The sequence below is a fragment of the Pleurodeles waltl genome, chromosome 1_1 (assembly GCF_031143425.1).
Source record: "Pleurodeles waltl isolate 20211129_DDA chromosome 1_1, aPleWal1.hap1.20221129, whole genome shotgun sequence".
Taxonomy (NCBI): domain Eukaryota; kingdom Metazoa; phylum Chordata; class Amphibia; order Caudata; family Salamandridae; genus Pleurodeles; species Pleurodeles waltl.
Window position 1 is genome coordinate 768,094,284 of NC_090436.1, and position 24,627 is coordinate 768,118,910.

The following is a 24,627-nucleotide window of genomic DNA, read 5'->3' on the forward strand; positions in this document are numbered from 1 at the left end:
GGTTCCGCCCTGGAAAAGGTGGTGGATTGGCCTCTCATAATAGTGTGGGTGGTACATTGTCTTCCACCTGTCTGTTGGCGGTGACCGCCGCGCTGTTTGTTTGTACTGCCATGGTGGTCGGAGTGTTAAAGTGGCTGTCTATGTTGGCGGTTTCCGCCACGGTCATGATTCCATTTTTTTTCCCGCCGGCATGTTGGAAGTATTACCGCCGCTTTAACACCGACCGCCAGGGTTGTAATGAGGGCCATAGTCCTTTGGTATCACCCCATGACAGAGATCATAAAAACTTCCATTACATCAATATGTAGGGGCTTGCATTCCAAGCCTGTAAATTCACCAGTTTATGTGCATGATTCCCAGGACCCAGTCATGATTCATTTGTGCTACACAATAGCATTATACTACAAGAGATGGGACAACTTGGAAACATGAATACCTGCATTGTTGGTAACTGAGGACCACAAACAACCCAAAGAAACCCCACTTGAGTTTAGAAACACTCTGGACATAACATAATGTGTGCAGGTCACTCGGATATCAATCTCAACAGTGGGTGCTGCCACCATATAGACTTCCATCAATGCCAGGAGAAATTCACTATACTGAAGTGCATATAAGAAGCAGGGGGGTTATGAAGTGGACTTTTGGGCTCCTAAAAGCCAGACTTAGTTGCCTACATAAGACGGGTAGAGCCCTCTTTTACATTCCAGACAGGGTGTGACAAATTACCCCTTCATGTTGTATGATGCACAATATTTTCCTGTGGATTAACATTCTTTAATTCCTAGTCAAGGACTACCATGAGGTTGGGGAGTGTCGTGATGTAGAGTTGCAACATGAGCATCACAGTAGGTGCAATTAAGACATTGAGCTCCACCAAGAAGTAATAGACAACTTATTCACATGATGGTAAGCGGAATTGTTAAATATATTAAAAGAAAATATTGCTTTTAGAGGGACAAACTTCACAAAAACAGAAACAGTTTAAGTTATTTCATTAAAAGATGGCTTAAGTAGGGTAATCATAGTGCTTTGCAATTATAGGTATTCAATTACACTTGTGTAGTGGTTCCTTAAGTATATAGGTGTATGTGCTGTAACTATGTACCATTAGTGTATTATTTAACAGTGTGTTTGAAACACAATGATCGCAATGTTGCCTATGGTTGTAAGAATAATTTTGCTTTAAATTTAAATTTAGGTTTTGCTGACAGGGTTCACCACAGTGTCATCTTCTTCAGCACAAGTGAGTCTGTTAAAACTGGGGGTGAGGTGGGGATTTCACTGGTCGTCTACAGGTCTGGAATATATGATACATGCACATTGCTGTTTTGTGTCAAACTGTTTGAAATTGGGTGGAAACACACAGTTATGAAGTGCTTTCAAGGTCAGGGTGAGTTTTGAAATGAGACTGACATATGTGGGTATCCCTCTAACTCCTATTTAACGATAACAGATGTTAGTGGTACCTCACATTTTATTTTGGAAGTAGTCAAACAATTGGAGCACCATGAGAATTGTGAAGGAGCTCTAATGGCCAACTCTAAATTAGTAGCAGGGATTTATGAGGCAGTATCTTTGGTGTGACCAATTAGAAACTCACATTTGACTTTGTTAATAAATGCATCCTAATGGTTTCATAAGAAATAAATTATTGAAGATAGTGTACTATAATTTTACAATTCAATACTGCATTATGAATTGGCTAATGTTAGACCTGCCATCCTTGGTATGGTCTCCCCTCTGCTTCCCATGTTTTGACTGTGTGCTGGACTTTGTTTTTGCTGTTTTTGGTAATCTGGGCATTTTACCACTGCTGACCAGCTCTAAAGAGCAAATGCTCCCTGTGTAAATTTTATGTGTAATTGGCTTTCCATGATTGGCATAATTGATTCAGCAGTAAGTCCCTAGCAAAGTGCACTAGAGGTGCCCTGGGCCTGTAAATCAAATGCTACTAGTGGACCTGCAGCAGTGGTTGTGCCACCCTCCTGAGTAGCCCTGTAAACATGGCTCAGACCTGCCACTGCAGTGTCTGCATGTGCAGTTTTAAACTGCCAATTCGAATAAGCAGGAGTACCCACTTGCCATCCCTAAGGTAGGCCCTTGGTAGCCCCATGGGCAGGGTGCTGTGTATGTGAAAGGTAGGACATGTACTGATGTGTTTTACATGCCCTGACAGTGGAATACTGTTAAATGTGTTTTCACTGTTGCAAGACCTATCTCCCTCATAGGTTAACATGGGGGATGCCTTTGAATATATTGTAAGTGCAGTTTCCCTTTGGGAGCAGATAAACATGTGGAATTTGGGGTCTCTGAACTCAAAATTTAAAAATACATACTTTGCGACTGGAGAAACGATGCAACACACGCTTGCGGCTCATAAAAATGATGCAAACCCCACGTAGCGTGGTTGTTCCATCACCATACTGCCGCATTTCATACACATCATCAACGTAAACCTGAGCGGACCGAAAGTGCCCCATACAGAAAACGACACAAGACCTAACTTGCGAGTGATAAAACAACGCATTGCTGACTTTTTCGAGGCAAGCTCGCCTGTGTGGCTTTGTTTTGATGCAAGCCAGGTATTTTGTGTAGCAACAATGTTTCCATTGTTTTCTATGGAGTAAGAATCTATTGTTTTAAATTCATATCTTTACTTGTGTATGTTGGATTTTTGTCGTTTTGGTCTTGTTTGATTTAGATAAATATTGGCTATTTCTCTAATCTGATGTGACATCAATTTTGTATTGTTTTCACTGTATTACTATGTGTGTTGGTAGAAATATTTTACACATTGTCTTTGAGATAAGCCTCACTGTTTGCACCAAGCTACTACCAAAGGGGTGAGCAAGGGCTATATTAAGTGAGCATTTCCCTTGCCCTGACTAGAATGAGGGTCCCTGCTTAGACAGAGTGCAAACTGACTGCCAACCAGAGACCCGATTTCTAACAGCTAATCTGATTGTGCTGCTTATTTTTTTCAATTTGATGACAGATCTTATATGTTAGACAAAAGCCTGTCCTTTAAAGCACACAGATGTGTGATGAAATGATAAATGTTTTCCCTAAACATGTGGATAAGCAAGAATCCTGGCATGCACCCAACATAGTATGATACATTTTAAATTGCCACTAAACCCATTGCTCAGGAAATTATATATACACACAAACTGATAGAATCCAAATCATGAGATATTTAAAAAGGTATTTTCTTAACTGACAAACAACACCAAAGGAGAGACAGAAATGTGAAAAGGATTTTTCAGAATGTTAGCAATGTGTTTCTTACAATAAGTCTGCCATTATTAGGAGTACATGTCCGGATCCCACACAGTCGGTAACAAACAAATGTCAGATAGAATTATTCCACTAGTTAATGCTGCTCGTTCAAAGATGGAAATCACTGCTTGTGCCTCCTGGTGATGGTCTTCTTGGAGACATCTTCCACTGGTCCAGATGAACATCCCCACCAACCCGAGGAGAATTGATGGCTTGGGAATTGCAGGATCAGGAGTGCTACGAGGTACTGTGAGGGCGTCCTGGGCTTCCATTTCCTTGGAAACAGATGTTTGGCTGGTGGAGCACGAGGGACCACCACAGAAAGAGGAGGATGCATTTGTATTATATAGCCCCACACATGTCCCTGAAGCCATCCTTCACCACCCAGAAAAAGGAGCACATCATAGAGATATTTCACTTGAAAGAATGTTTGGTCCAAAGGAAGTCAATGATATTCTCGAGGAGCCCTATAATCTGGCCTAGCTGATCTTCATGCCCTTCACCACCTGCAAGCACCCGCCTGCGCCTCATCCCTGGTGCCTAGTGGTAGGCGTATCTAGTGTGCATTGTACCTTGTATTTTGTTTTCTGTAAATCTTATTTCCTTTTTTGTAACTTGTATTTCATTTTGTGCACTGTTTTTGGCGTTGCAGTGCCCATTTGCTATTCCTCTTCGTTTTGCCCTCTCTGATTGTCCCTGTGCTCATTTCCGGCTCTTGCTGGTTGTTCCGATCCTGCCACTGTGTCCCTTGTGCCCCCCCCTCGTGCCCCCATTGGCCACTCCCTCCCGCCTCCCAGCTGCTCCTCCCTCCCACATCCCCTTCTTAATGGTAGCCCCCCCAAGCGCTACTACTTCTCCACAGAGCTCCTTGCTCTCATCCCCGGCCGGCACACCGCCTGTGCCCAGGCCAACCCCAGACACACACACAGACCTTTTGCATGCCACTCATGCCACTTCTGTACTCACACCAACAAGCACCACAACAACACCAAACACCCCAATCACCTCAACTGCATCCTCCTTAACACCCGCTCAGTCCACAAGCACGCCATCGAGCTTTGGGACCTACTCATGATAAACTCTCCCTACATCGCCTTCCTCACTGAAACATGGATGAACTCCTCTTCGGAACCCGACATAGCCATAGCCATCACAGAATGATGGAAAATCACCCGTAGAGGCCGTATCAACACAACAGGAGGAGGAATAGCCATAATACACAGAAATTCCATCAAGATTTCCACCAACAACAACAACACACTAGACACCGCAGAGCACCTACACTTTCAGGTACACATTAACGCCAACACCACTCTAAGAGGAACCCTCATCTACAGACCACCAGGACCCTCCCCCCATTCTGTGACACCAAAGCTGACACTATCAGCTCCCACGCCCTCGCCTCCACGGACCAACTACTCCACAGTGACATTAATTTTCACCTGAAAAGCACCCTCGCAAACCTCGGCCTCAAGCAACTGGTCACCTCACCCACCCACTCAGCCGGGTACATGCTAGCCGGGTTCACTTCCAACAGCCACATCGCCTTCACTCACACCACCAAACTCCGCTGGACTGACCACCACTGCGTCCACTTCTAGTTCCTGAAGCCCAACACCCACCACCAACTACATCCTACCCCCTACTGCAAGTGGAAAAAGATCTCCAAAGAACAATTGATCTCCAACCTCGCACAAACTCCACCTCCAAGTACAACGACCCCAACGCCTCTGCTCTCAACCTCACATGATGGCTAGAAGCATGTGCAGACTTCCTCACCTCACTCAAAATAACCAACAACACCCGCACCAACAAGACTGCCCCCTGGTTCACTGCAGAACTTCAGTCTTCCAAACGAGAATGCCGAAAAATTGAGAAAGCCTGGCGCCAAGAACCCTCAGTGAACAACTTGTCTGCCCTCAAATCAGCCATGCGCAAACATCATCAGCTCATCTGGACCAACAAACGATCATTCTACAAAGAACGCATAGACGACAACGCACACAACAGCAAGGAACTTTTTGCCATCATCAAAGAACTCACCAAACCCAAATCCTGAGCCATCGACTCTCCACACTCCCAAGACCTCTGCAACTCCCTAGCCATCTACTTCCACCGCAAGATCATAGACATACACTACAGCTTCACATCGTCATCACCCACCATCACCATCTCCGACACAGCCAACACCACGGCTCCCTGCCACACCAACGTACTGAACACCTAGACCCCCACCAATGACGAAGAAACCAGCAAAACCATGAACTCAATCCACTCAGGCTCCCCAACAGACCCTTGCACCCACCACATCTTCAACAAGGCCAGTCAAATCATCACTCCCCAGGTCCGGGCCATCCTCATCAGCTCCTCCGAGACCGCAACGTTCCAAGATATTTGGAAACACGCCAAAGTCAACGCTCTTCTCAAAAAACCCAAAGCAGACCCTGAAGACCTCACAAACTACAGACCTATCTCTCTACTGCCCTTCCCAGCAAAGGTTATAGAGAAGATAGTAAACATACAACTGTCTCGCTTCCTAGAAGAGAACAACATATTCGACGTCTCCCAGTCAGGATTCTGCAAAAATTACAGCAACAAGGCTGCCCTCGTAGCCTGTACAGACGACATCAGGACCAGATTGGACAAGGGCGAAACCATTGCCCTCATCCTCCAAGACTTCTCCGCAGCTTTCAACACCATATGCCACCACACCCTTCGCACACACCTCTTCGACGCCAGAATTCACCACAAAACCCTGACCTGGCTTTCCCTCCCTCCTTTCCAGTCTACTGCCACCAAGACCATCTGTGGGGTCCCCCAAGGATCCTCCCTTAGCCCCACCCTCTTCAATATCTACATGGCTCCATTCGCCAACATCATCAGCCCCCACTGCCTCACCATCATTTCATACGCTGACAACACCCAGCTCATCATCTCCCTCACGAGGAACCCATTTACCGCCAAGAATAGCCTACACGCCGGACTCCTCGCCATCGCTAACTGGATGACAGCAAGCCACCTCAAATTGAACTCAGAAAAAAATGAGATCATCATCTTTGGTCTCAATAAGACAGCATGGAACGACTCTTGGTGGCCCACCACCCTTGGACCACCCCCAACACCCACCACCCACCAGTCTCGGCAACATACTGGACTCATATCTCTCCATGACTCAGCAAATCAATGCCATGTCATCCTTCTGCTTCAACACCCTTTGCATGCTACACAAGACTTTCAAATGGATTCCTTAAGAAACAAGAAGAATGGTCACCCATACCCTCATAAGCAGCAGACTGGACTACGGCAACGCCCTTTATGCTGGGACCACAGCCAAGCTTCAGAGAAAACTCCAGCACATCCAGAAGGCAGCCACACTTCTCCTCCTCAAACTCCCTTGCCACAAACATATCTCCGCCCACCTCAGATCCCTACACTGGCTGCCCATCAACAAAAGGATAATTTTCAAAATCCTTGTCCACGCTCACAAAGCCCTCCACGACACTGGACCGGCCGACCTTAACAAGTGAATCAACTTCCACAAACTAACTCGACAGCTCCGCTCCGCTGACCTCGCCCTCGCTACAGTCCCCCACCTCGCCACCAAAACCTGGAACTCCCTCCCAACCAACCTACGCAAGACCCAGGACCTCCTAACCTTCAGAAAGCACCTCAAAACATGGCTCTTTGAGCAGTAACCCCCCCCACCAGCGCCTTGAGACCCTACCGGGTGAGTAGTGTGCTTAAGAACTTTATTTGATTGATTGATTGATGTCCTAAGGCTGCAAGAGATGCCCTAAAGCTGGAGCCATCTGTTGCCTACCTTACTCCACCAGTCCAGCCCTACCCCTGGGAATGGTACCTTTTAACCTGAGCCGCTGTGTGTACATATGAAAATGATCTTGACTCCACAGCAGATGTTGTTGCTGGCCAGAAACATGTGCCATGCCAGGGGTGTACACACCAGATGGAGAAGTGTCAATATAGGCAGAAGGGATTGTAATAACAGAAGTTTAGATAAGGTTGGTCTGAACAATGGTATCTGTTGTCAAAGTAGTTGTGGGCTGAGTGAGTCTCACCTTTGTAGACTGAATAGATAAAGTAGAAGGGCTGGGCTGCTCCTCTTTCTCATCTAAACCAGCAGAAGATGTGTACACACTGTTGTCTTTGCTACCTGATGAATGGGTGGGTGGTGTGGTATGGACTGGAAGCTGGAGCTCACCTCAAGCTGAGGGACCTTTAAAAATGTTGAAAACATAAAACATTTAACCATCCTATTATCTACATACAAAAGACCTACAAAATAAGCTGTAGAAATAGCTTTTCAAAAAGTGAATTTAGTAATGGACTTTGGAACGAGGCTCTGTAAGCCATATGTGAGGTAATAGGTTTGTGCAGGTTTACCCACAATTTTCCACCACATTCTTGCAGATGTAGGCACTGCTGTAATGCCTATGCCGCACCCAGTGTATGTGCTCTGACCCACAATTGTATGCACCAATGGTCACCAATTGGGTGAACCGAGATTGTTACATTTCATTTGCCTTTAAGTCACTAGTAAATGTTACTTACAGTACGTAGGCTTGGCAATTAAATGTCATTTCATGAGCTGAAGAACACATTGTGCAACCCTAGAAATGACATGTAAAGATTTGGTGCTAGGCCTTAAAACAGTCTAGCTGGGAATTAAAAAGATTCCACAAATGGTGTCATTGTATTTGACAAAGTGAATGTGCTTGTAGTTCCCTAGTATGTGACTGGGCCTGTAACCTAAAGTGGCATCAGTGTCTTTAATACATTTAATTGTGTACCAATGAGGTCACAAGTGAATACCTACCTGTTTATTACCTACATGCCACCCTTAGGGTCTGCCCTAGGTGTGCAGAGTGCAGAGTGTTTGGTTTTAAAAGGCAGTCCAGGGATATAACATATTTCACATGACCTGGTAGAGAACAATCTCAAAATCATTTTTAGCCTGTTGTAGTCTGCTAGACACATTGGCTAATATGAGATACACTTTATTAAGTATAATAAAGTAAAACATTTTCATGGATGTAGCTAGCAAAGTTGTGTAAGGTGTCAAATTATTAGTTGTCTGAAATCCAACAACTTCCCAGGATCAAACTTAATCTAAGTAATTAAGAAAAGTGGCTTTACAGGTTTACTTTTCAAAGTTGATTACAACAGTCCTTTAGTTACCTTTCCTGATTGGCCAGTAACTGACAACAACTTTGGCCTGATCTGTTATTTTGTATGACAAGCTCACAGGCATTAGGAAAAATAAAGCAGCCTAGTTGGGGGTTCATATACTACTGCACTTCAAAGGTCGGGAGTCCTGCAAGCACAGATGTCACAAAGCCCAGGCTCACACCCATTTTCCATGAAGCCAGCACGGCAGGGCACACCTAAATTTGATTAAGGAAGATCCTGGAGAAAGAGTGTAGTGAAATATTAGTCACCCATCTGGGTTGGACTACTGAGCTACACACAGTCAAGAGAAAAGTTGACATGTTGTTTTAGAGAGAAATGTTGCAGTGTGGGGTATTCTGATGCCACACTTCCTAGGGAGTAGTCACCAATTGACATATTTACAATGTTTTGAATCAAGCCTTCTTGCTACGCTGCCCTTCATCACAGAAAAGGGCAGGAATGCACCATATCTACAAGATAACAGCACATTCCTGTCCTTTTTTCACCTGCGCTGGTGAACAATGGGCAGCCATGTGCCAATACAGGTACCCTTGCACTATGGTACAAGGGTGTCTGCATTGGGGGATGATTTTTGTGCAGGAAGGGACACCTTCCTGCACAAAAACAATCAAGAGAGGCATCTTCCTCTTTCTATGTGTGCTGCATTCTGCAGCACACATAGAAAGATGAAAAAACAAAAAGAAATGAAGGTATTTCTCCTCCTTGAGCCTCTCTTATGTCTTCCCATGGGAGGCATAAACCTTTTTAATGTATTCACATGTTTACAGATTCTTGTAAATATGGGAATGCATCAAAATTCATGGGTGTTGCATTGGAACACCCACCAAAACACCCATGGAACGCCTCTGTGACAGAGTAAGGCAATACAGCAACTTGGGATGCGTTGCCTTAAGTCGCTGCATTGCCTCACTTCCTCTCTATAAGGCCATGAAAAGCCACACAAATTGTTTTGCAAGGCCTTGTAGATATGAGCCTGCAAAATCAATGCATTTAATTAGTGATGGACCGGAGTTCCAAGCCGCTTGTAAATGTGGCCCCAATTGTGTGGGGAACAGCTACCCTTTTGGCTAATGAGTCCCCTCCTGCAAGGTTGTTGCACAAGGATAAAATTGGTAATCCTGCAATGCTCTCTTCTAAACCCTGGACAATTGTAAGGTTAGAAAAAATGCCTGGACTTCTGTGTACATAAGGCAGGGTAAAATACATTGGACAATGTGAAATGCAAGCACCACCATGGTATTCTCTGAGAGATATAGGCCCATATTTATACGTTTTTAGTGCCACATTTGTGTCATTTCTTGACTCAAAAGCGGCACAATCTTACAAAATACAACTCCCAGATGAACCTGGTGCTAACTCCAATTTGGCCACTAGACAGTGGTCAGCTGGTCAGTGTCTTCAGGAGTTGGTGCAGGGGATTCTGGTTAGCAACATGTCACCTGTAGCAAACAGAGAGTCCCTCCTTGAACCAGTTGAAGCCAGGCAAAGTCCTTCTTGTGGTGGAGCCCAAGTGTGCAGCTGGCGCAGTCCTCCAGAGTGCGTTGTCCAGGTGCAGGTCAGGGGTCCAGCAGGACAGTGCTTCTTCTCCTGTAGGTCTTCCTTGTTGGAATCTGGTTGGAATCTGAGATGTGGGTGCTGGTCTGCCAGTTTTATCCTTGCTCCTGGGTGAAAAACAGTGGGGTCCTGGTTCTCCAATCAGGGTCCTTCTCCCTGCAATTATCACTTCCTGGAAAGTGTGGCAAATATCAATCCCAGAGAGCAACATTCCTCAAAAATACATCATGGCTGAAAGTGATTTCTGGAGGTTACATTTGGGTGAGACCACCCACTGGTGTGGCTAAAAATCTTAAACACACCCTTCTCCTGCCCTCTCCTAATCTAATTGGGATGTGAAGGAGGTGCTGCATTGCTCCAAATGCCCTTCCCTACCTTTGAAGATCAGTTTGGCAGCCCTCCCCCTTCCTGCTTCTCCATCTGCTGGGTGAAGTTCTCTGCCTCCAGGCACATCCCTTTGTGTTCAGCCTAGGGTACATCACACCTCATCAAGGCAACCTGGCCAGGCTGCCAGAGGCTGGCCAATCAGAGCAGAGCACTACATGGCTGAAGTTGGCAACTTTTTACGTAGAGTTTAAAACTCTTTACCTGAACAAGTTATATTAAATCCAACAATTATTTGATACCAAACTTGAGGTATCTGACACTCAAGTGGACTTTATAAATTAAAATAAAGTGCCCCCATTCTATCTGATAGAGGACATTCACTGCAATGAGGGAATAATGAATTTGGCTGTTTTACCTCACCGGGGCTCATAAAACTATTTTTATTAGGGCCCTGCTTATAGTTGCATGACACCCAACTCTAGAGGCACATAGAGCACACCTTACAGTGACCTATATGTGAAAATAAGGTAGTTTAAGACTTTGGAAGTACTTTTAATTCCTAAGTCGAATTTGCATGTAACTTTAATTTAAAAGTCAATTATAATTAGCCTAATTTACATTCTCATTTTATACAGCGCACAGGCCATGGGACTGGTTAGCAATACCTAGGGGACCCTCAGAGTCAGAAAAACACCAACAAAAAGTGAAAAAAGGGGGCAAAAATGTAGGGGACCTCTGCAATCAGCACTGCTTTCTCACATTGCCGACGGTGTGTTCAGGGCAGAGTGTGGCAGCTATAGGCAGCTGCCGCTAAGGGTGTGCCCCAGAGCCCTGCAGAAGCGACACGGCTATTGCTGGATGAAGCTTGCAGAGGGCTGGTAAGCCTCACTCTGACCCCTCCAGACCCTTCTAGCCTTTGTTCTGTCTGTGTCCATTCTCCTTTCGGCCACCACTTCATCCCTGCTTTCCCACCTGGCCCATTGACTCATTTTTCCCTCACGGATGTCTACAACAACATCTGCATCCACCAGCGTCAGACCTGTGGTATTGGGTCTGATACAAGCAGCACCTAAAACACTTAGCCCATCGGAAAACAGAGTAAGGAAATGAACAGCCTCATTAAATCAACAAGGCACACATCCAGCGGCTTGGAAAATATCTTGTCTACTATCTTTCTGTTGTCTAATTTAATCAATGGCAAGGCTGAAAAGGCACCCACCCAATAGGTGGTACTTTAGGCCTGTCGCATTGAAAGCAGACATGGGGGTGACCGTACAGACCCTCACAGTCCAAACATCCCGAGGATGGCCCAACTGGACAAAAGGCAGCCAAAAGGGCCCTTTCACGTCGCAGTCTCTAGCTTGGAACAGCCATACGCTTTATTGTCAGACATCAAGCCCAACAAAATTGGGAATAGTGCTAAAACAAAAACATCAACAAAAGACCCACCAGCACCTAGAACAGTACTGGACCTCTTCAGGAAACTACAGACTGTAACCTTATGTCAGTCCCCTGCTAATCCTGAAGACATTCCAATTGTTAGGAAGACTGTCAATAAACCTTCAGCAACCTCTGCTGAGCAAACATACAATGATGTGGTATAGCTGAGGGATGAAACAATTATAGAAATATCATCATGTAGCTTTATAGATAGAATGACAGCCGACTTGAATCATAAGAAACAGCTATACAAAGGCACTAAAAACATCAGTGACCAGCTCTCCAAGCTTCTATGGCTTACTGCCAGCCCTATGGATGCAGGAGTAAAGGGCCCCCAGAGCCATCAACTTTACCTCAACTAACTCACCGGACTGGCCTCTCAAATCAACAACAGGTGCTAAAATAAGAAACCAGTCCTCGGTGGAATTACCTTCTCCACTTGGCCACTTGGTGGACCTAATGGGGCCTCAGGCCTTTATGCAGATCACCCTTTTCTGCCGCCAACGATGGAGAGGTGGGCCTTAGTGAAGAAAATTGCATTGATCCCTCTCAAGATCAGTCATATTTTGCCCACAATTTCAACCAGATGGGCTATTCAAGCTTTTAGCAGAAGGTAGCCTCCTCAGTGCTTTAACTGGATGATGGTCAGAGCAAGCTGCTGACATCAATCAACTTGAGTCAGACGGCTACAAAAAATGCTCTTACTTGGCAGTCGGACAAGCATGAGATGCAATTTGATCTCATACAAGCTTTAGCTATACCCATCACCAAGATGGAGGCTATACTCACCGCTTTGGAACAAGGAGGGCTTAGCGCCAGCACCAATACAGCCAGCAATGACTTCTCATCATGTGCTTGTTTTCCAATTGTTGACAAATTACCCACCATGCCAGAAGTACTGGCTTCTATGATTTCAGAATGGAAAACAGTTCTGCAAAGCCCAGGTAGCATCTTCCTCACTTTGTGCCGCCAAACCATCCAAATCAGACTATAGCACCTATGTTTAATTTCACAACAGCCCAAGAAAGCTGAGTATCTCCAAAATTAACCACGCCTATGGGGTCTCTTCCGCAGCTGGACAAACCATCTAATAACTCTAACACTGGAGTGGATGCCCACATTGAGGCCCATCATATAGCACATCAAGCCCCCTTCTTGCCTCAGCATAATACAGCAGGAAAGATAGAAGCAGAATGCAGTACCAAGGATCATGCAAGCAGTGTAGACTTGTATTGGTCAAGGGCTTTACCAAAGACAGCCCAAAAAAAATTTAAAAAAGCAAAGAACAAAGTTGCACTGGAAAATTTGCAAGCTCAGCACACAACTCAGCTCAGAACAAACACTTGCGGATCACAACAAAATTAGCATATATCATATCTTTATGGACAGGAAGACTGGCAAAGGGCACCTGGAAAGCCAGAAACCACTCCAACCATTAGACCATTAGCCAGCACAGAGCATCACAAGAGATTATTTGCCTGTCCACACTAGTATATATAACATTGACAATGTGTGCCTGAAGTTTAGTGAGTCTCGAGGACATCCATCTCCAGGAACATCCCCACCACATCCCAAATCTTTGGATTCTCTTCATTCAGTCATGTTTCATCCAGCCAGTGCCTTAGCCAGGCCTCAAGAGCCCAATCCCCAAGCAGCAGCAGTCTCTGTTTCCTTTAGGTTTTGCCATGACAGCACAGATGGGACCACCTCTACACAGACAAAAGCCATCCATCTAAACAACTTGGAAAGGTCGAAATAACTGGGAAATAATACAGTGCCCTTCAAGCTGGCACTTACACCCCAATATCAAAGAAAAGGCAGCCATGAAATCCTGGACCACTCAAATCTTTTACAGCTCTTTAAGACATTACCAAACTTGGTCAATATAAACTCTGATGACATTTTAAGTGTAGCATTTAAAATGCTACCAGAGTACAGTAAACATCGCGAATCAACAATATAGTCTTTAAGCACTTCTGCACTGGTTGACCAAATATTAGCAAATAGGGCGATCTTGGAGGAATGTGGCATTGTGGTTGTCAAAATAACCTCGTCCGAATACCCTCTACCCTTAAAAAAACTAAGCAAATCCTCAAACCGAAAAGCCTGTACCTACAGCATTTCAAAGGGAAAAGGGCATATTAAACCATCTTGGTCGAACAATAATGTGTCCATATCCTGCACTTACTTATGCTCATTGGATCCAACTAGAAAGGTGGCTTTTGAATCTGGCAATGAAAATAACACAACAAAGTGGGCATGGCTGTCTTCCACTCGCTTAGAAGTATTCCTAGCAATAGTAACCCAGGGCCACATGTACGAAGCTTTTTCCACGTCGCAAACAGCGAATCTGGCTGTTTGCGACATGCAAAAAGCACTTCCCCATGTACAAACCCAGTTTTGTAATTCAGTAAACTTTTTACGGAATCGCAAAATGGGATTGTAACTCGCAATTAGGAAGGGGTGCTCCCTTCCTAATTGTGACTCGCCGTCCCATGTATGATTGCTTTGTGACCGCGAATGCGGTCGTACAACAATCGCAGTTAGCACCAGTGTCACAATGGTGCTAACACATTCGCAAACGGGAAGGGGTCCCCATAGGACTCCTTCCCCTTTGTGAATGTAACTGAAAAAGGTTTTCTGAGCAGGCAGTGGCCCTAAGGACCACTGCCTGCTCTGAAAAAATAAAACAAAAACGTTTCATTTTTTGTTTTTCTAATGCATCTCATTTTCATTTAAGGAAAACGGGCTGCATTACAAAAAAAAAAAAAAAAAAAAAAACTGCTTTATTTAAAAGGTGTCTCAGACATGGTGGTCTGCTGTCTTCAGCAGGCCACCATACCAGTGAGGGCCGCCATTCCCAAGGGGGTCACAAATTGCGACCTACCTCATGAATTATCATGAGGTGGGCATTTGCGATCCCCTTGCGAGTCGCAAATAGTGTCAAGGGCACTATACTACATACAGTTTTGTGACTCGCAAATTGAGAGTTGCTCTGACTCACAATTTGCGAATCGCAAAAAAAACATTGATACATGTAGCCTCAAGAGTCTGAGACGAGATACCAACTGCAAATCATATCATGGAATGTTGCTGGTCTAACGAGTCTCCTTAAAAATGATTCAGCACATCAGTTCTTGCGGGGTGCTGATATACTATGTCTCCAAGAATCTTGGTTAACAAATTCCCTGGAAATCCCTGGATTCCATGAAGCACATAGACCTGCAATAAAAAGAAAAATCTTTGGGTGGCCTCTCGATATACTTAAATATCAGCTTTGATCCTAAAGTAAACAATGTTCCTGTCCAGGACGAAATGCTACAACCAACCATTTTTGAAGGCTTAATATCAGGCATAATATCAAAATGTCACTGGCTAAAATCTTTAAAAGTCAACCTCCTTTTTAATTCGGAGGGCAATGAGAATTTCACAATTAGTTGAAACTCTAGAAGCTGTGCATTGCAACCATGCTGGATATAATATCATCATTTGCAGTGACATTAATGTAAGATATTTGGGAATAGGAGCAGACGACCACCAGTCTGTATGCCGAGCATCTCAGTTGCTCCAATGTTTGCTCACTGAACACGGCCTTGCTTCAACACACTGTTGAAAAGAGTTTTCCGGCACAAAAGTATCTAAAATATTTTGGCAGGAAGAGCACTCTTGTTTATATATTTGCCTCAGATAAAGTTATTAAGGGGGCGTATTTATAGGCTACTGGCGCCACAGGAGCGTCACTTTTTGTGACGCTCCTGTGGCACTAAGCACTGTGCCATATTTACAAGGTGGCGTTAAGCCACAAAAAGTGGCTTATCGTCACCGTGTAAATACGGCCCCTTCCCAAGCAGCCCTGTGCATGAAAGGAGCGTGCAATGGGTGTTGCTGTGGGCGTGCCACAGCAACGCCCATTGCATTTTTGACGTTGGCTCAGATTTATGAAATTTCATAAACCTGAAATAGTGCCAACATCTAATGCCACCCCCAGGGGTGGCATTAACAAGGTGCAACGAGGAAGAATACTTTTATTTCTCCTTGTTTTTTGCTTTTTCTATGCATGCAGCATTCTCCAGCACGTATAGAAAGAGCAAAATGCCAGAAGTTATTGTTTATGTGCAGGAAGATGCCACTTCCTGCACATAAACAATAATTTGAAATGACGCTAAGACACTTCTGTGTGTGCTGCATTGTGCAGCACACAAAGAAGTGCCAAAGCACAATTAGTGATTGGTTATATGCAGGAAGGGAAACCTTCCCGCGCATAAACAATCACACCCCTCAACTCAGACATCCTTGCAAGATGGTGCAAGGATGCCTGCTTTGGCACTGGCAGACAAATTTAGCACCAGCGCAGGAAAAAACACAGGGGTGCGCCATATTAATTTAAATACAGGGTGTGTCTGCATTTCTAAAGTGACGCAGAGCAGAGCTGGCAATTTTGGCGCAACACAGCGCTGCACCACTTTTCCATAAATCTGAAAGTAAGTGTCTGGAGATTTCAAACTGAAGCTAGTGACCATAAACCCCTCCTTGCAAAACTAAATATGAATCTAAGATACCTGGAAACCCAAAAGACACAGGGGACTTCACGGGGAGATGAAAACTTACAGATAATTAAGTGAATAAAATGGGGGCCAATCTCCTCTAAGAAATGGAAAATATGGAGAGCTTCTAAGGGACCCTCTATGTTGTCCATGACAGGTGAAAACCTACAGAGCACATGGCCAGAAATTATCAAGGATGTCTTTCAGAGCATAGCCCCTCTTCCTCTCTTCAGCAGACCTATGCAATTTGCCTCCCTTCGTGCCCCATAATGGAAAGCAAGCAGAGACTCCACATGTTGCAGACTTTATGCAGAAAAACAAGAAACTCCTCAACTAAGTCAGAGCTAGCGTCAATTTTGAAGGCTTACAGCAAACAACACAAGCAACTGATCCGGTCCTTAAAAAGCAAACAAGCGGATAGGGAGGGTTTCCATATTTATTCTTTACTAGGCAAACACAATGAGGTGGATTTATGGAGGTACATCAAAAATAAGATAAGCCAGGAAGGGCCACGAATTAGTGTGATCAATGAACACACATGGATAAATTATCTGAATAAATGAAATGCAACTGGTGGGTTCCTGGGTCAAAACCTGCACACATGATACACACCCAGTCTTCGTCCTAGCGCTTTCTCTTAGGGATGTTTCTACCATCTTGCATGGCATTAAGGCTACGGGTACTCCAAGCCCCAATGACATCCAAGCACAAGTCTTTAAGAAAGATATTGAGATCTGGTTTTCAACTCTTTTTACACTGTAATGTTCATGTTTAGAGACTCAGGAGGTACCTACCAGCTGGAGAGGCTCTGTAGGAAAGTAACCTTTTTCTAGCTCGGTTACCCCCACTTTTGGCCTGTTTGTCAGTGATTATGCTCTCTCCTATAAACTTGGTTGCTGGAATCTTTTTCATCCCACAATTGCCACACAGGTGCCCCACTGTAATTCCCTAGTATATGGTGCCTAGATACACATGGCACTGGGGACTTCCAGGGGATCTCTAAGGGGTGCAGCATATATTTTGCCACTGATAGGGAGCCCAATCAAAGAGTTCTGCAGAACTGCCATTGCAGCCTGCGTGAAAAGGTGCAAGCACCCTTTCACTGCACCAGGGGCCATATGTAGGAAACTTTTTGCATGGTGCAAACAGCGAATTTCGCTGTTTGCGACATGCAGAAAGCACATCGTGATGCCCATTCCCATTTTGCGAGTTGCAAAATGGGAATGTGACTCACAAATAGGAAGGGGTGCTCCAGCCAGCAACTGCAACACTTTTCAGGTTGTGCACGCTCTGAGGATTGTCTGTCTTCACCCTGCACCTGAAGAACCAAAGGAATCTCCCGTTGAGTGAAGGAGTCAATTCCCTGTTTCAGCAGGCACCTCTCTGCAATGACGACTGGTATTCTGGGACTCCTCTACTGTCGACGACTATGATCCCTGGAACACAGATGGTGGACCGAACTGATCCTGACTGTCCAAACGTCCAGCTGTCCAAAATTGGTGGAGGTAAGGGCTTGCCTCCGGTGCCAAACACTTTCTCTGTGCATCATGTCATCTGCAGCTCCTTGGGCTTCTGTGCACTTCTCCCAAAAGTTATTTGTGCATACCATAGCCCAGGTCCCCAGCCCTCCATCCTGTGATACCCAGATCTCTCAGTTGCTCTCTAGCGGCATGGAATTCTTCTGTTTAGTGCTGCGATGGCCGCACTTTGCAACTCCTTTGTCCCCTTGTTCTAGGACTCCCGTGGGTGCTACCTGGGGCTTCTGAGGGCTCTCTGAAGTGCTGAGCACCCCCCCCCCCCGGTCTCCTCAGTCTGAGTTGAGACCCCTAGGTCCATTTTGGGTCCAGTCAGCTCCTCTTTGAGGTAAAATGCATTCTTGCATGAACCAAGGCTTGTTAGTGGAATCCAGCAACATAAAAAGCCTGCATCCAGCCACTCAACATAGGACATCTCCTGCACCAAGCAAGAATCTGCAGCTATCTTCTTTGGTGCATTTCTGTACTTTTCTTCCAACCGGAGAATCCACTTTTGCACCTTCTTCCAGGTGGGCATGGGCTCCTGTTTTTCCTGAACTCTTCATCAACTTCTGGACTTGATCTCCTCTCTCCACAGGCCTTCAGGTCCAGGAATCCATCATTGGTTGCTTGCAGTCTTGCTTGGTTCTTGCACAGTCATTCACCCTAACTTCTAGTGTGTTCTGAGGAAACTTGCTGTACTTTACTCCTGTTTTCCTGGAATCTGGGGAGGGGTACTGTAGCAGGAGGTCCTCCATGGACGTAAGCCTCCGAAGCCCAGGGGGTACGTCTGTGGCCACCCTTGGCCCCGGGGGTACTTCCGGTGCTTCGTTTTCTGACCCAGATGTTGTTTATCCAGCACCGAGGAACACCGAAGGACTGGATCGTGCAGGGCCTTTTAAAAGCCCCCCAGAAGAGGAACAGAGATGACTGCCGCCAGGTCAGAAGCAGATGGAGGACCGACCGCGACGCTGGAAGAGGAGAAAATGACAGACCAACCAAGCCTCGGATGTGACGACCAGGAGGCAGCAGGACCCTGAAGCTGGCCACACTCTAGGAACAGCGTGGCTTAACCAGGTACGGGAAGGGGGAGAGAAAGGGGATGTTTTTTTGCCTAATTATTATTATTTTTTTTTTCTGTATTTTAACGAGTACAGAAAAGGGCCTGAGATAAAGATACGGTGAAATTTATCTTTACAAGGCTAAAGGTTGTTTGTTTTTCCTCCTCTATTTAGGTTTGCTAGATGGCATGTAGATAGAGAAAAAAAACCAAATAGAACCTAAAAAGAAAAGAAAATAGCAAGTTGCATTTTTTCTCCTCTTTATTTATATATATATATATATACACACATCATTCTGTTACATTATGAGGTTTGAGAAGAGTAGGAAATCAAACTCAGGATAAAACAGGAAGAAAAGAAACGCAGCTAAGGACGGGAAAGTGAAGCTAAGACAGAAAGAACAGCGAAAGACAAAGAGAAGATAAAGAGAAAGAAGCACAGCAGGAAATTAAGGAAAGCTACGAGATAGCATTATAACAGAGAGGAAAGTGAAAAGAACAGCACAAGAACAGAAAAGGAAATAAAGAGGTAGAAAGCAAGACTCAGAAACAGTGAAAGGAAAGAAGGAAAGTAAAACTAAGGAGAACATACATACCAACCTCTTGTGTTCTTCTTTTCTTTACATGCTCCTCCTGAGTCGACCCCTGGATAGAAGAAGAACAAAAGAGAGGAAAACGTGAAGATAAAAGGAGAAGGAAAAGACGAAGAGGCCAGACAGACCAAGGATTTAGAGACTGTCAAACTCTTATTTACCTTAATAAACTCCTATATCAAAAATAAGCGTGTACCTCTATTACAGACACTCTCCTACAGGTATTTTCCTTACCTTTGTTGTTTTCTTTCACACCCAGCGCCCCCCTACACACTACACTTGCCTAGGGGGAGTCCGACTGTCGCATTCCACTATTTTAGTATATGGTTTGTGTCGCCCCTAGGCCCATTGCAATCTATCGTGTTTTTCACAGTTTGCACTATTCTATGACTGTTTACTTACCTGATTTTGGTTACTAGTGTATATCTTGTGTATGTTACATACCTACAGAAGGAGTATTTCATCTAAGATATGTGTCACTAAAATAAAGTACTTTTATTTTTGGTAACATCGAGTATTGTCTTTCATTGTGTATAAGTACTGTGTGACTATAGTGGTATTGCAAGAGCTTTGCATGTTTCCTGGTTCAGCCTTGGCTGCTCTTCTACAGCTACCCGTAGACAGCCTAAGCTGCTAGACACTGCCTACATTTCACTAATGAGGGATAACTGGACCTGGTATAAGGTGTAAGTACCTTAGGTACCCACTACAAACCAGGCCAGCCTTCTACATGGACAGATTGAAACCGCCATCCTAGAGAACAAACAGCCCAACTGCCAAATTATATATTAGCCCTTTAGTAAGGATACAAGTTCAACTTGTCTATAACATTATATAAATGAACATATTTTAGTCCTCCATGGCACTGAGCTCTGGGGCTTTCAAAACATTGCTGGGTTATTCAAAACTGAAAACAAGTTTGTGAGAAATTTTGTCATGCTCTCAGTCAGCATCCTGCTTCACCCACTTAACCTTGATATGGGGAGGAAGCCAATATCAGACAAAGCAAGAACTAGACCTGTTTTGTTTTGGAGGAGGTTGAGGCCACAACAGAACTAGCTCCCTATGCTAGAGCTTTGAAATACCTCACATAGCCAGACAGGTTTCACAGTACTGACTGGCTAACATGAAGAAACTATTTGGTTCTTTGGGACTTTCTGATTTGTGGGACTCTTGTCTGGCTGTCTGCCTCCCACCCAAAGAAAAAGCATAGAGTTATACTCAATCAATCAATCAATCAAAAAAAGTTATAAAGTGCGCTACTCACCTGTGAGGGTCTCAAGGCGCTTGGTGGGGGGGGGGCAGGAGGGTCACTGTTCGAACAGCCATGTTTTGAGTTTTTTTCTGAAGAGCAGGATGTCTTTGGTTTTGCGGAGGTTGGTGGGGAGGGAGTTCCAGTTTTTGGAGGCAAGGTAGGAGAAGGACCTGCCTCCTGTGGTGGTGCGTTGGATGCAGGGGACTGTGGCTAGGGCGAGGTTGGCTGATCAGAGGTTGCGGGTGGGAGTGTGAATGTTCACTCTTTCGTTGAGGTATGTCGGGCCGGTGTTGTGGAGGGATTTGTGTGCGTGGATGAGGATCTTGAATGTGATTCTCTTGTTTATGGGGAGCCAGTGAAGGGTTTTGAGGTGTGGTGAGATTCGTTCGTGGCGGGGGAGGCCAAGGACGAGGCGCGTAGCTGTGTTCTGGATTCTCTGGAGTTTGCATGTGAGTTTGAGTGTGGTGCCGGCATAGAGGGTGTTACCGTAGTCTAGTCTGCTGCTGATGAGTGCATGGGTGACTGTCTTCCTGGTCTCTGGGGGAATCAATTTGAAGGACTTTTTTAGAGTGCAGAGTGTGAGGAAGCAGGAGGAGGTAAGAGCATTGATTTGCTGTGTCATGAGAGGCAGGGGTCCAGGATGATGCCGAGGTTGCGTGCATGGTTTGCAGGGGTGGGTGCCGGTCCTAGGGCGGTGGGCCACCAGGAGTTGTCCCATAGGTTTTGTTGGGGCCGAAGATGATGTTCTCAGTTTTGTTGGAGTAAAGCTTGAGGTAGTTAGTTGTCATCCAGTTGGCGGTGTCGAGGAGAGCTGCGTGTAGGTTGGTTTTGGCGGTGGTGGGGTTGCGGGTGAGGGAGAGGATGAGTTGGGTGTCATCTGCGTAGGAGAGGTCGTGGGTCGATGAGAATTCAGCCAATACTACACTGACTAATGAATTTATAATGTTCAAGACCCATAGCACCCTTGAACACTACTGACAGGAAGCTTTATATCCAGTTTAGTTTCTGAACTCTGCCTCTCAACACATTCAAGGCCAAATGGTCACAACCTGCTAGATTGATTCCAAAATGCCCAACGTTTAACACTTCCATTAAAACTGTTGAGCATGTCATGTGTTTGTCAAACCTATCCTCGACCAAGACTGTCTTGGATTAAATCAGTATGCTCCCAGATATGCACTAGGAGACATACTGACGCTTTAAGAATTTTAAGAACAGATCCAAGTCCATTATTTGCCCATGAAATAGCCAACTTTTTGGAAAGGGCATGGCTCCTAAGCAGGAAAGCTCTGATAACCATTGCCTGAAAACCCTTGCTTCTGTAACTTTGAAAACTTCTAAGGAAGGAACTAGTACCTTCCAATGTGTTCTACATACCCACTTACACATGGTGGTATTTCATGTTAGTACACATTGAGCCGACTTTCATATTTGTAAGGGAATGTAACATGTGAATTACATTTAGATAACACACAGAAAATACATAGTGTACTTTAAAATCAAGCACACTTTGATCAAATTTATCAGGGTTGCTTTTCATTATGATGTGATTCATGCGAGTTGCAAAACCCTATGCACAACAGTGTCCCTGACACTGCTTGCGACTCGCAGGGGGGCCGTAAATGCCCACCTCATGAATATTCATAATGTGGGTCGCAATTTGCGACCCCCTTGAGACTCGCGGTACTCACAGGGATGGTGGCCTGCTGGAGACAGCAGACCACCATGTCTGTGACTGCTTTTAAAAAAAGCATTCTTCTGTTTTGTAATGCAGCCTGTTTTCCTTAAAGGAAAACGAGATGCGTTACAAAACAAAAAAATTAAGGCCCATATTCATACTTTATGAAGCAAAACTGCGCTGGCGCATGCAGGGTAAGTCGCATGTAGAATTATAATACAATAATGTCAACTGTGAGCAGGGGGGATACCGACCACTAAATGCATGGAAGTCATCTAATACATGGAGTGGCATGGGTAAAGGGGCATGGCATGGGGGTATGGCCCGTTCTGAGAAGACATGGGGCCCACCATTACACAACACCAACAACAGTCCCATGGGGGCATGCTGTCATGCCAATGAGGGAGCAAAGGGAAAGCCACGTCAGGAGGGAAGGCCACAACATCAAACTGACATCCCGGCACACGTCAGCCACCATACCCCCTACATTAACTAGGGCCCTCTTAACAACCTCTAGCCATACCGACAACTGGAATGTAACTGCGACAACAGTTGCAACTACCACCTCTGCTCTGTGTGCAGCTCAAGTAGCCAATTGCAGTAACCTCCCCATGGATCATACACACCTACATTAGGGGGTGAGGATGACCACTTCAACAATCCCCAGAAACAAGACAAAGGCCCCAGTACTGTCAAATGTCAGTGCCCATAGTTGTCGCAAAAATCAGCCAATGTAAACAACAATAGGAGCTTCACAGCACTAAGGACACACCCATGCTGCATATGTCCGGGTCCATCCTGTGCCTGGGTAACAATGCAACATCCCAAATGTCATACTGCTCAGACAACAGCATTGAGGGGGACACACATGTAACTGGTCACTGAAATACACCTTCACAGTCAGAGGAGGAAATAGGACACTGATACGATTATCAGGGCAATCCAATGTAACACACATTTACCAACATCAGCAGGACACATTACCAATGTCAACATCCATATCAGATCATAACATTGCCATGCATAGGAGATGCCACATGTCAATTACATTTAAGTGGATGTGAAAGATCAGCGATTGGGGCAGGTCCAGATTGTTAAGTGTGCTGCCAGGGCCATCAGTACACCCACAGCCAGTGAAAGGTCTCACCATGAGAATGGATGTAGACGGAGGCTTGAGTAGGAAAAGAAGGTGGCAAATCTCTATTTGGCATAAACCAACACCTAGAGGTGATGAGGCTGACAAGTCTGATAACTCAATAACATACATGTGACATACAGGTGGGCCATAGGCCTGGAAGAATGCCCATCTGAAGGACTGGAGAAATTAACACAAAACAAGATCACAAAGTGAATTAATCAAAAGGCAGGCACGTCACATCAAAATTGCCACAACACAGACACACTAATTGTACCCTGTTTCATTGCAGAGGAAGATGGATCTCCTGCGGATATGCCTGTCCCAGATTTCCCTGATGACATGGATGATGAGCCGATAAACATTCCCCAGGAGACTATCCAAAAGGTCCTGGACACCCTCCAGACCCCACCTTCAGTCACAAGGAGGAGCACAGAACAAGCAGCCATCGCAGAGGATCCACCCACCACCCCAATTGTTAGACCTGCCAGCTCCAATACAGCTGAGGACTTAGACGACACTGGCACCAGCTTTGAGAGACCTGTAGTTGGAGTACAGCGGGAGCTGGCCAAGGATGTGCGGGTGGGGATGCAAAATATGGCAGCCAGCCTTGAGGGGATGCGTTCTTGCATGATGTCATCTGCAGATCAGGCAGCAGCTATGCAAGTCCTAACATCCATCCTGCAAGGACTACAAGAAACTGTCAAGGAATTCACCACTGCAGTGAGGGAGTTGGCACAACACCTCGCACCCCAAACCTTCCAGTGCATGCACGAATGCAATCATGACCCCCTCAGGGCCGACCTGGCTGCCTACCATTGTGATGTGGCTGCTATTCTCAAGAACCAGCAGACCCTCCTTGCTGCAGTACTGCCCTTAAGACCTTCAGAGGGAGCAGCGACCGGGATGTCTGACTCCACGTCTTCAAACACTGAGGTGTGTGTTGCCCCTTCACAACCAACAACAACAAGGACAGAGGAGGCAACACACACTTCAGAAGAAGAAGACATGGAACAGATCACATTCACAAGGAAAAT

General features: G+C 45.3%; 1 long non-coding RNA gene across 2 annotated transcripts in view; it reads right to left on the reverse strand.

Moving 5' to 3' along the window:
• Positions 1 to 24,627, reverse strand: part of LOC138284422 (uncharacterized) — an 88,194-nt gene that overhangs the window by 33,682 nt on the left and 29,885 nt on the right. Inside the window, exon 2 of one of the 2 annotated variants that reach the window (XR_011201399.1) lies at positions 19,530 to 19,574. This is a non-coding gene — a long non-coding RNA (uncharacterized lncRNA). Of the gene's footprint in view, positions 1 to 19,525; positions 19,575 to 24,627 lie in introns of both variants that reach the window. The other variant, XR_011201396.1, reaches the window with a different exon arrangement.